The sequence below is a fragment of the Varanus komodoensis genome, unplaced genomic scaffold (genome assembly GCF_004798865.1).
Source record: "Varanus komodoensis strain SLA01 unplaced genomic scaffold, ASM479886v1 scaffold17, whole genome shotgun sequence".
Lineage (NCBI taxonomy): Eukaryota > Metazoa > Chordata > Lepidosauria > Squamata > Varanidae > Varanus > Varanus komodoensis.
Window position 1 is genome coordinate 900,739 of NW_025335505.1, and position 10,616 is coordinate 911,354.

The window sequence follows — 10,616 nt, forward strand, 5'->3', positions numbered from 1 at the left end:
GAAGCAATTACAAGACAGAATCTCTTTGAGTTAAGGTGTCCAAGAAGACAGGGGTTACAGTAGTTCGTTGTCATAATCAGCACTGTACCTTTCACTTCATTGACTTTTTATAGGATGTGTCTCACAATCCATTCCTAGGCTTCTGGGCAAGCCCATTCATGTAATGTTGCCTGATCATCATATTTCATAACTTTGAGCCGATTTAGCTGTTCACACTTCCCATCATATTATCTTGTCTGTTCACATGGCTTGTTTTAGGATTATATTCCTAGAAGTTGTTGAAATATGGGTTATTGGGTTGTCTGAACCCATCTGAGCTAGCAAACTATGGAGAACAACCCACAGTTCACAATCCCACAGCAAGGTTCTCTTTAAGAGTTTTTCTTGGTTAAAAGGCTATGATTTGCTAGTGCGACTGGGATCAGACAAATGGTCAACAGGAACTCATACAGGAACTCATACCCAGCCCTTAAGTGTGGGATATCAAGTTGGCTAAATGAAATCAATGTATAGTTGCTGTAAAAATGTGCATATATAAATATAATGTAAGGATGGCAGAGGGAAGCCCCCCACCCACCCCAATGCTACACCTCCTTCCTTGGGGGGGGGTAAATTACACTGTGTTCCTGTGGATCCCTTCGGCCCTGTGAACCTCACCAACTCTGGCTGCAACGTGTTTTTCATCTCTTCTTTCTTTAAAAATGCTCCTCTTTCAATTTTATACTGAGAATGATTTATAAATGAGTACATTTTTGGTGGACTATAACCCATAACAGCAATGAGTGCTGTAGAAGAGTTCAAGAAAGAGTTGTTTATTTTGGTTATTATTTTTGTTATAACCTTTGCTATATGCCTTTCTTTCTCTTGCAAGGAACTCAAGGTGGCTTACATGGTTCTCCTCCTCTCTATTTTATCCTCACAACAACCCTTTGATGTAGAGGTTAGGCTGAGACTAACCCAGGGAGCTCTAGGGCTGAGTGGGGACTAGAACCCAGATCTCTCGGGTCCCCAGTACAACACACTCACTATTATGCCACACTGCTAAGACAACTCACTTGACTTTCTATCTGTTCCCTCTATTGCTGGACCCCTGTGGTTACTTAAAGAAAGGGTATTTTTCATAGAAATAAAAAAATGAAGCATAAACTGGAAATTAAAACTCCAAAGCTCTGCATGCTTCAGTAAAGGTCAACTCCATCAAAATCAAAAGGGGTTGTTCAGAATAAGCATGTTTATGACAGGGGCATCATTGTAAATAATATCATTATATTATCATTATGATAGTACATTGAATTTTTAATTGCACCATTCTTTTATTTTTGTGCTGCATTCACAAGACCAAACATGCCTGCTTTCCTTATTGATTCTTCTTTTCAAATAGCAAATGAGTCCCACAACAAGTACTTAAGTAAGCCAGGGTCAAGTGACACTGTGAAAAAACTCACCAAAATGCAGGAGCAAGGGAAACAAATAGTCTTTGCATAACAGTATTCCGTATTTTGAAGCAGGAGAACGACTGCAGTGAACCTCCCATATGGCATTTCATTATTTTTTATCTTATTTATTTATTCATTCAGTCGAACATTTTAAAATGGCTCTTCATCCTTGTGGATGTACAAATATAATTAAAACAATTAAAACACCAAAAATACACCATCATAATGAAACCAAGTAGGCAGCAAACACAATAAAAACAGACAGAATCCACTAATTAAAATGCTTGAGTAAACAAAAGAGGGTTTGAGCTGTAGCTGAAACAGTTGCTCATCGGTGCCCATCGGTGCCCATCGACATATGGCAGAAAGACTCTTGCAGTGCCATCTGATTTGCCTCTGCCTAGAGGTAAGTCCTGCTGAGTTCAATGGGACTTACCCCCAGGTAAGTGTATATGGCACTGCATCCTACATCAGCTTTTTAGTGGCATCACTGGAGTTCTTCTGGACAATTTCCAAAAATACTTGTTCCTGTTTTTCTAAAGCTTTGCAGCTTTGGATAAGAGCATTCCTGAAAAATGCATGTCAGTGGAACGTTATCATGCAGCATCAAGCATAGTTTCCTTCCATCTTCTAATATATCATCACCCACAATGCTCTGTAGACATCTCAGTCATATATTGTATATATTACTATGATTGGCAGGTGGGCTGGACAGATCACTGTTCAGAAAAGAGTTTAAGGGAGAAGGCGTTCTGCAAGTATTATTTAATGAGGGGCACGGGAAGATACCAATTAAAATAGCAAATTCTTGAGGCCATTTCATGCATTGAAAGAAGGGAGATAAAATAACCTTTTTATCAGCCTTAACATGACATTAATAGAAGCTAAATATATTAAAATGCAACATGAGACAATGCCCTGAAGTGAACAATGATGATTAAGATCTGTTAGCAACTATGAGAGGAGAACTGTAATGAGTGTAAGATTAAAGATGGAACATATTCCTTAAATCCAAGTCCCCTAGGAAATCAAGTTGTATAAAGTATATTGTGGTGTCCCTCATATGTATAGACAGACTCTCAGGTTCTAGCATTTTTCATTAGCTCTCATGCCTCTTAGAGAAATCATCCCCCATGCAACTTCTCACAAGAAGAGGATAAGCCTAGCAATAACCAAGGAAGGACAAAAAGTGCTCCTTTATTGAAAAAGAAAGTGTTTGTCCTTTTTAAGCATTTTATGACATGCTGCCTCTTCCCAATATGGTTAGAGGGAAAATGCAGTGAAACCAGAAGAATTAGACTCTTGCACAGAGAAGTTCATGCCCTGGTAAGTTGGCTGTGAAAGCTGGACCATAAGGAAGGCTGAGTGCAGAAGAATTGAGGCCTTTGAATTGTGGTGCTGGAGGAGACTCCTGCTAGTCCCTTGGATAGCAAGGCGATCAAACTGGTCAGTCCTAGAGGAGATCAACCCTGACTGCTCTTTAGAAGGCCAGATGCTGAAGAAGAAACTCAAATACTTTGGCCACCTAATGAGAAGGAAGGACTCCCTGGAGAAGAGCCTAATGCTGGGAACAATAGATGGCAAAAGAAGAAGGGGACAGCAGAGGATGAGATGGCTAGATGGAGTCACTGAAGCAGTTGGTGTGAGCTTGAGTGGACTCCGGGGGATAGTGGAGGACAGGAAGGCCTGGAGAAATGTTGTCCATGGGGTCACGATGGGTCAGACACAAGTTTGCGACTAACAACAACAACAACAACAGAGAAGTTCATGTCCTAGTAAGTTTGTTAACTTTTAAGGCGCCCCCTGTTCTTTGTGCTATACAACTACTCAACCTATTTTGTACCTAGTCTTAAGGGGCACATTCTTATTCTTGCCTCCAAACAAACAAATTCTATCATTACTTTTAACTGAGTTTTGAATTTTCTCATCATAAAAGAGAGCTCATCTGACGCCAATATTTCAGTTTTTTCTGTTTTTAAAAAAATGTTACTTGCATCCTTAAATTCCTTAAACTCTTTTCTGAAGTTTGGGATAAACTCCAAGAAGAGTTTGGATCCTATGGGGAAAAGGGGTAGTGGAATCCCAGGCATGTTAGCTGAAAACCTGCAGGGGGAAGGGTGGAGGGAAACCTAGTTGCATCTAGGAGTATGCGGGGTGATGCTGGAATGCCAGGTGGTGAATCGACCAGAATGAACTTGTATTCAATCCATACATGTGGAGAATATCTTTAACACTAGAATGTATTCTACTTTTAGAAAGTCAAAGGAATTGTTTTATGCTGATTTTGCACATTTGCACCTCACCAACCATATAACAGATCTTTTTGTAAAAGGCATTTTTCCAAACATGCACCGTTGTATTTCGTCTGATATAGGCCCATGGGGGGAAATTTCTTAGGAATAATCCAATCACTTATCTCAAGTGAGCTACCAATAAAAAAATCTTGTACAAGAGTCACAATTCCAGCTCAGATATTTAAATTGGATGGATATTGACTCTGAGTCTTATTTTACTTGGGTAACTTGCCATCTGTTAAAATGTTTCATGCCCCAGAGCAAGAGCCTCATGGGAAGCAGGTATGCATCCCCCTCCCCCAACCTGCACAGAGCTTCCCTGCACTTGTGGAAAGGATGAATGCAGGTGGAAAGATTTATTCAAAATGCTCTTGGTCTACCAGTGGGTGTGAGGCAGGCCATGCTCCACATGTAGGCAGGCTACAGGATAGATATTTGCCAACAGGATGGATAAGAGTTTGGCTTGGTTCATTTTTTAAAACAGGAACATTGATAAGAACTCTCCCAACCTTCACAAACATCTTCATAAAAGGGATGCAATGCCTTTGAGGATTGGAGTTTGTGTGTCTGTGTGTGTAACTGGCACGTTTGTCCATGCAGGCACAGCAATCTGAGTGTTTTGCTTTCAAATCTCAGATTCCACCATGTTTTGAAGCCCCTCTTTTTTGTTTCTGTCAGATTCCTCGGCTTTAGGAGGTACATGGATGTCAAGTACAACATGAACCTCTCCTCTCTAGCTGTATTGCCAGAATTTAGCTAGAGCAGATGGCTGAGCATTTCGATTTGGTTTGCTTCTGATAATAATTTACCACCACATTCTCAAATTTATTCACATGTGGAGTGGAAAGGACTTGTTATTTACAGAATCTGAAAGAGGGAGAAAGCAAAACTGATGGATTCATCTTTCCAATCATATTCCGTCATATCTGTTCTGCCACAGTAACCAGAGTTAAATGTCAGGGGCTCAAAAGTTTTTTGTAATGTTAAGGCTGCAGTTCTATCCACATTTACCTGGGAGGAATCCTCACTGAACTCATTGGATTAGGCATGGTAGGTATTGACTGATTGGTAGCTCTTTCTTGATTCTGTGGGTGGTGGTGCATGGCTTTTCTTAGTTGGTGGAGCGATTTATCTGGTTAATTCTGATAACGAATGAAACTCTGGCATGCTAACTAGTTATGCAGCTCCTGAGAGGTTGGCGTCAACTTCTTAGAGGGACAAGTGGTGTTAAACCACCCAAGATTGAACCATAACAGGTCTGTAATGCCCTTAGATGTCCAGGGCCACACACCCACTATACTGACTGGCTCAGCGTGTAGCTACCCTACACCAGCAGGTACAGGTTACCCGTTGAATCCCATTCATAATGGAGATCGCAATTATTCCCCATGAATGAGGAATTCCCAGTAAGTGTGGGTCATAAGCTAGCATTGATTAACTTCCTGGACATGCACATGATAGGCATGTCATGAGCAGAGCCAGCTGAAGCCAGGGGGTCAGACTAGATGGCCCCGTAGACCCCTTCTGACTCGCTCTGTTTCTATGTTTCAAAGTATTCACAGTACCTTTGTATATGCTTTCGTGACTCTGTTCTCACAGAGCTATTACATACAGGTAGTGGTGAAAGCATGCTAGATTCATCTGATCATTGCAATGACATCTTTGAGCAGAAAGAGGTAAAAGTAAAGGTTAAAGAAATAATGAAAATGTGTAGAATCATAGATCATTTGGCTGATGCTCCTGCTCAAGCAAAATGAATAAGTGGCCATCCAATCTGCCCACCATGCATTTAAGGAGGACTGTGAGTGAAAGTTCTCATTTGGTCTGAACTGAATTGAATGAAATGAATTCATGGTCATTTGATAACATAACTTACTGTATTAGGACGTCGGTAACACTCGCTTCTATTAATGAGGTTTATCTGATTGAATGGGAAACAAGAAGAAAGAACAATAAAAAGGATGTCATATGCAGTATTTAGGGAAAACAATGATGAACCACAGAACAAGATTCCACAACCACAGACCTGTAATTCTGTTTTTAAAAAAGCCAGTTCCAAGACATTAGTAATAGTCTGTCAAATTTACAATTCTTTGCAACAAAACAAGCAATAGACACCTACCTGCTGGACAGAAAGGGAGGCATCCTGGTCTACAGGCTCAGAACTTATAATCCAGATGGCCTTAACCTGGAGGATAATTGCTAAACCTTTCTTTTTCTCTCCCTTTTCCTTGACCTCTTTCTCTCAATCCATGCACACACAGAAACAGTGAGATGTTTAGCCTCTTAATACTCCTGAAATGACTATTTAATTTTTGTCGTGCTTTTTCTGGCAATGGAATTGTGTGTTATTGCTTTGTTTTTTTCTGTTGCTGAAAGCTGCTTTGAGCGTGGGTTTGTTCTAACAAAATGGCTTACACATGAATGGAAGATCCTTTACTGAGACCACCTGGCAGATTTGGCTGTAAGGGTGGAAAAGCCTCTGTTGAAACCTTTTTGGTGTCACTGCCTCTTCAAAACCTTGCGCAACATCTGTCTTCCATTGATGCTACACACATGTGCTCTCCCACTCTCCCTTTCTCATTTGGAGTGAGAGGTTTCCATACACTGCAATATTTGTGGGAAAGCATCCAGACCTACAGCTGAAATGGTTCCAATGCTTCCAGCTGAAGCAATTTCTGGTATCTAAGTCTTAAAAGGCCATTCAGTATTTGAAGCCTGCATCTCTGCTATTTGGGCAACTCCAGGAGCTGCTTCCAGATTTATATAACATAATTAACCCTACTGGGCCAACAGGAATCTGGGCAGAATCAGCATGCAAGGGGAATGACGTTTTAGGATTCTTAATCATGTGGCACCCCTTTTCAGACTTCCACACTGCGTGAGCTGATGCTAATGACATTCTGAATGCCTGAGCAGAGCATCATGTAGAAGGGAATACAATAACAAACAAACCAGGTCAGTACTGGGGGATCATCTGCAAATGGTAGTGGAGCTGCTGACTCTAAATTATTTTGGGTATGGAGTTCAGCACCATGGATAGCTCCTTGGTTCTGAGTAAGAACCAGACTCTATAGTTAAGTGGAGTTAGGCATGGAATACTGCCATAAATCTGGTTGACCCACCCAACTCTACTGTGAACCAAAACACAAGTGCTAACATGCAGAACATTTATTATTATTATTATTATTATTATTATTATTATTATTATTATTATTATTGCATTGCATTTATATTCTGCTTTTTCCTTCTTGCACAGCACACAAGGCAGTTTATATGGCTCCATTTTATCCTCAGCACAGCAATACTATTATTATTGTTACTATTATTACATTAAATTTATAGTCCATCTTTTCCTCTCTTGCAAGGAATGCAGGTCAGCTTACACAGACCTCCACTACATTTTACCCACAGAACAACAACTCTGTGAGTGTTAGGCTGAGCCTGGCCTGACATTATCCAGTGAGCAACATGGTCAAGTGGGACTAGAACCAAGATCTCCCAGGTCCCCAGTGCAGCACTCTGGCTACCGCACCACACTGCCTCTAGAGGATAAATTCCTGTTCCCCTTGCCTGACTGTTCTTCACTTCTATGGAAGGAACCAACTTGCTGTGCTTTTATCACATTGTAGAAGTGATCAAATCCAATCAACCCCGGACACCAGGTGGCGCAGCCCCCACTGACTAGTATACCGCAATAAGTATTAATGTGCAGTGGACAGGGCAAAGGAAGAACCCTTGTTCCAATGTGGTCAATGGCTGTGGAAATCTAGATTTAAAGCAAGGCATAGATGAACAACTTCCTCACTGCTATCTGTACACTGATGTGGTACACAATTCTATAGTTCTGTTCTGTTCTATACTTGCTTCCTTAGAGACAGTTGGATGTCGCTAATTTACTGTACATCATAGCAAAGAAGTTCTTATATCATTTTGAGTGATGAGTTCCTTTCAGCCATGGTCAAGTTCCAAGGGAGAAGTTCAAAGGGAAATGCAGTGTGATTATTTTTCAGAAAGGTTTCATCTAAAAGTTTGTTGACAATATTCTAAAGTCATCTGACAAAGTGCTAATTAGAAGAAAGAGCTGCAACCTGCCAAGGATGAGATCTCTCCTGCAACTGGTTGGGAAGCCGCTGAAGAAAGGCATTATGATGAGAAAACTTTTTCATATTGCATTGTATCCAGTGTGCTTTTTAAACTCTTTTAATTGTTACAATGAAGAGGCAGCTGCCTTCCTTGGTTGCTCCTTCCACTTGGGTTCTCTAAGCCTTCCATCTCTGAGGCTAACACATGAGAAAGGGCTTTCTCCCAGATGGCTGAATTGTTGCTTTCTAATTCACACACAGTCTTGATAAACAACTTCACACTGGCCTAATGTGCAGGTTTTCCTATCCCCCTGAAACAGCTTTAAACAGAAGCGGAAACCACCCAAACAAAGGATGCCCGGACTTTTTATAATCAGATATTACTGAATGAACCTATGTCAGGAGTTCCTGGGCAGACTTAAAAAATAACATCCACTTTGAATTCACAGCTGCAGTGCCAAACCCAGACGAGGAAGGAAGGTCAAGAGGGCCATGAAAAAATGATTTTCCTGATATTAGTTTACAAGATGACCATAAAATTTAATCTGCAAATGTTACCTTGCTGAATGATTCTTAGGTGGAAGTATTGGGTACCTCTTTATACAAAGCCACCATGTGGTCAAAATTGAATATATCTTTTAAAACAGCATAATTCCTGATTGAATGCACAGTTCCCCTATATCCCATGAAGCCACTAGGAGCATTCATTGAGGGGTCTGGAGCCAAGTGCCATCAGTACACTGATGACACACAGCTCTATCTTGCTTGGACAACTGAGAGCCCACTATTGGGCCTATGCTGTGGCGGTGAAGGCGGCGAAAAAGAAGTTTTTTTTTCCGCTTCCATTGCCTCCTCACAATGCCGTCCAGCGGAGCTTTTTCGAGTGGTACAAGGCCTGGTTCACCTGGGTCCTAAGGAAGATCCGGTGCCACCCTCAAAGGCCCGCTGTGATGACTTTGCCAGGCATTTCAGGGAGAAAATCGTTCAGATTCGTCATTAGCTGGACTCCACTAATGAATCAGAGGTCTCTGGGGAGACGCCAATGCTACCGTCTGGTCCAAAATTATTGGAGGGATTTCAATTATTGCGGCCCGATGATGTGGACAAGGTGCTTGGACGAGTACGTCCCACCACTTGCCTATTGGATCCTTGCCCATCTTGGTTAATAAATAACTCCAAGCACGGGATTGGGACCTGGATCTTGGAAGTGGTTAACGCTTCTCTGAGGGAGGGTCGAGTGCCTGCCCCTTTAAAGGAGGCGGTAATATGACCGGTCCTGAAGAAAGCATCACTGGATCCAGAGATGGCCACTAACTATAGACCTGTGGCCAACATCCCATTTCTGGGCAAGGTGTTGGAGCGAGTGGTGGCGGGACAACTCCAGGCACTCTTGGATGAAACTGATTATCTGGATCCTTTTCAGTCCGGCTTCAGACCCGGGTACAGTACTGAATCTGCCTTGGTCGCCCTGTATGATGACCTGTGCAGGGAGAAGGACAGGGGGGAGTGCACCCCTGTTGGTTCTTCTGGACCTCTTGGCAGCTTTCGATACCATTGACCATGGTATCCTTCTGGATAGGCTAGTGGGATTGGGGGTTGGAGGCACTGCTTTGCAGTGATTCCGCTCCTATCTCAACGGTCGATTCCAGAAGGTAGTGCTGGGGGACTATGTCTCTGCGCCATGGCAGCTATGCCATGGAGTACCACAGGGCTCCATTCTATCCCCTCTGCTATTTAACATCTATATGAAACCGCTGGGAGAGGTCATCAGGAGGGGTGGGCTGCGGAATCATCAATACGCTGATGATACCCAGCTCTACCTCTCGTTTTCCACTAATCCAGGTTAGGCAGTGGCAGTGCTGAACCAGTGCTTGGCCGAGGTAATGGAATGGATGAGGGCCAACAAACTGAAACTCAATCCAGACAAGACGGAGGTCCTGTTGGTTGGCAGATCGGGCTTCGGAGAGGGTGGATTTGACCTGGTCCTGAATGGTGCAACACTCCCTCTTAGGGATAAGGTCCGCAGCCTATGAGTACTCCTCGACCCAGAGCTTTCTTTGGAAGCTCAGGTGACAGCGGTGGCGAGGAGCGCCTTCCTTCAGCTTTGGCTGATTAATCAGCTGCGCCCGTACCTGGAGTTCGACTGCCTGGCGATGGTGACACACGCGCTGGTGACTTCCCGCCTAGACTTCTGTAATGCACTTTACGTGGGGCTTCCCCTGAAGACGGTCTGAACACTTCAATTAGTGCAAAATAGAGCTGCCAGGTTGCTGACAGGGACGGGGCGTTATGCTCACATGACTCCAGTCCTCCGTCAGCTTCACTGGCTTCCCATTGAAGCCCGGGCCCAATTCAAGGTGTTGATTATGACCTATAAAGCCCTAAACGGCTTGGGTCCTGGCTACCTGAACGAGTGCTTACGTCCGTATATGCCCGACCGCCCCTTGAGATCTGCGGGAGAGTCCCTTCTCTGGGAACCCTCCATGAAAGAAATTAGGAGAGTAAGTACTCGGAGGAGGGCTTTCTCTGCGGTGGCACCCAACCTATGGAATTCACTCCCCAAAGAGGTCCGCCTGGCACCGTCGTTACTGGTTTTTCGGCGCCAGGTAAAGACCTTTTTATTTAAACATCATTTTAATTGTTAAAATATATGATCTGGCCAGGGCAACTTCTTCCTTCTCTTTCCTCCTCCTATATTCTTTATTTACTTATTTTATACTGTTAATTTTAATTTTATATTATTGTATCTCAGTGTATTTTTTGTATTTTTGTATTTATTGGTAATTTATTATGTTCTATTG

At 42.6% G+C, this 10,616-nt stretch overlaps 1 long non-coding RNA gene across 1 annotated transcript; it reads left to right on the forward strand.

Moving 5' to 3' along the window:
* Positions 1–994: 994 nt before the first annotated feature.
* Positions 995–4,989, forward strand: LOC123021632. Its single transcript, XR_006414361.1, has 3 exons — positions 995–1,004; positions 1,414–1,418; positions 4,776–4,989. It is a non-coding gene; the product is annotated as an uncharacterized LOC123021632 (long non-coding RNA).
* The last annotated feature ends 5,627 nt before the right edge of the window (positions 4,990–10,616 follow it).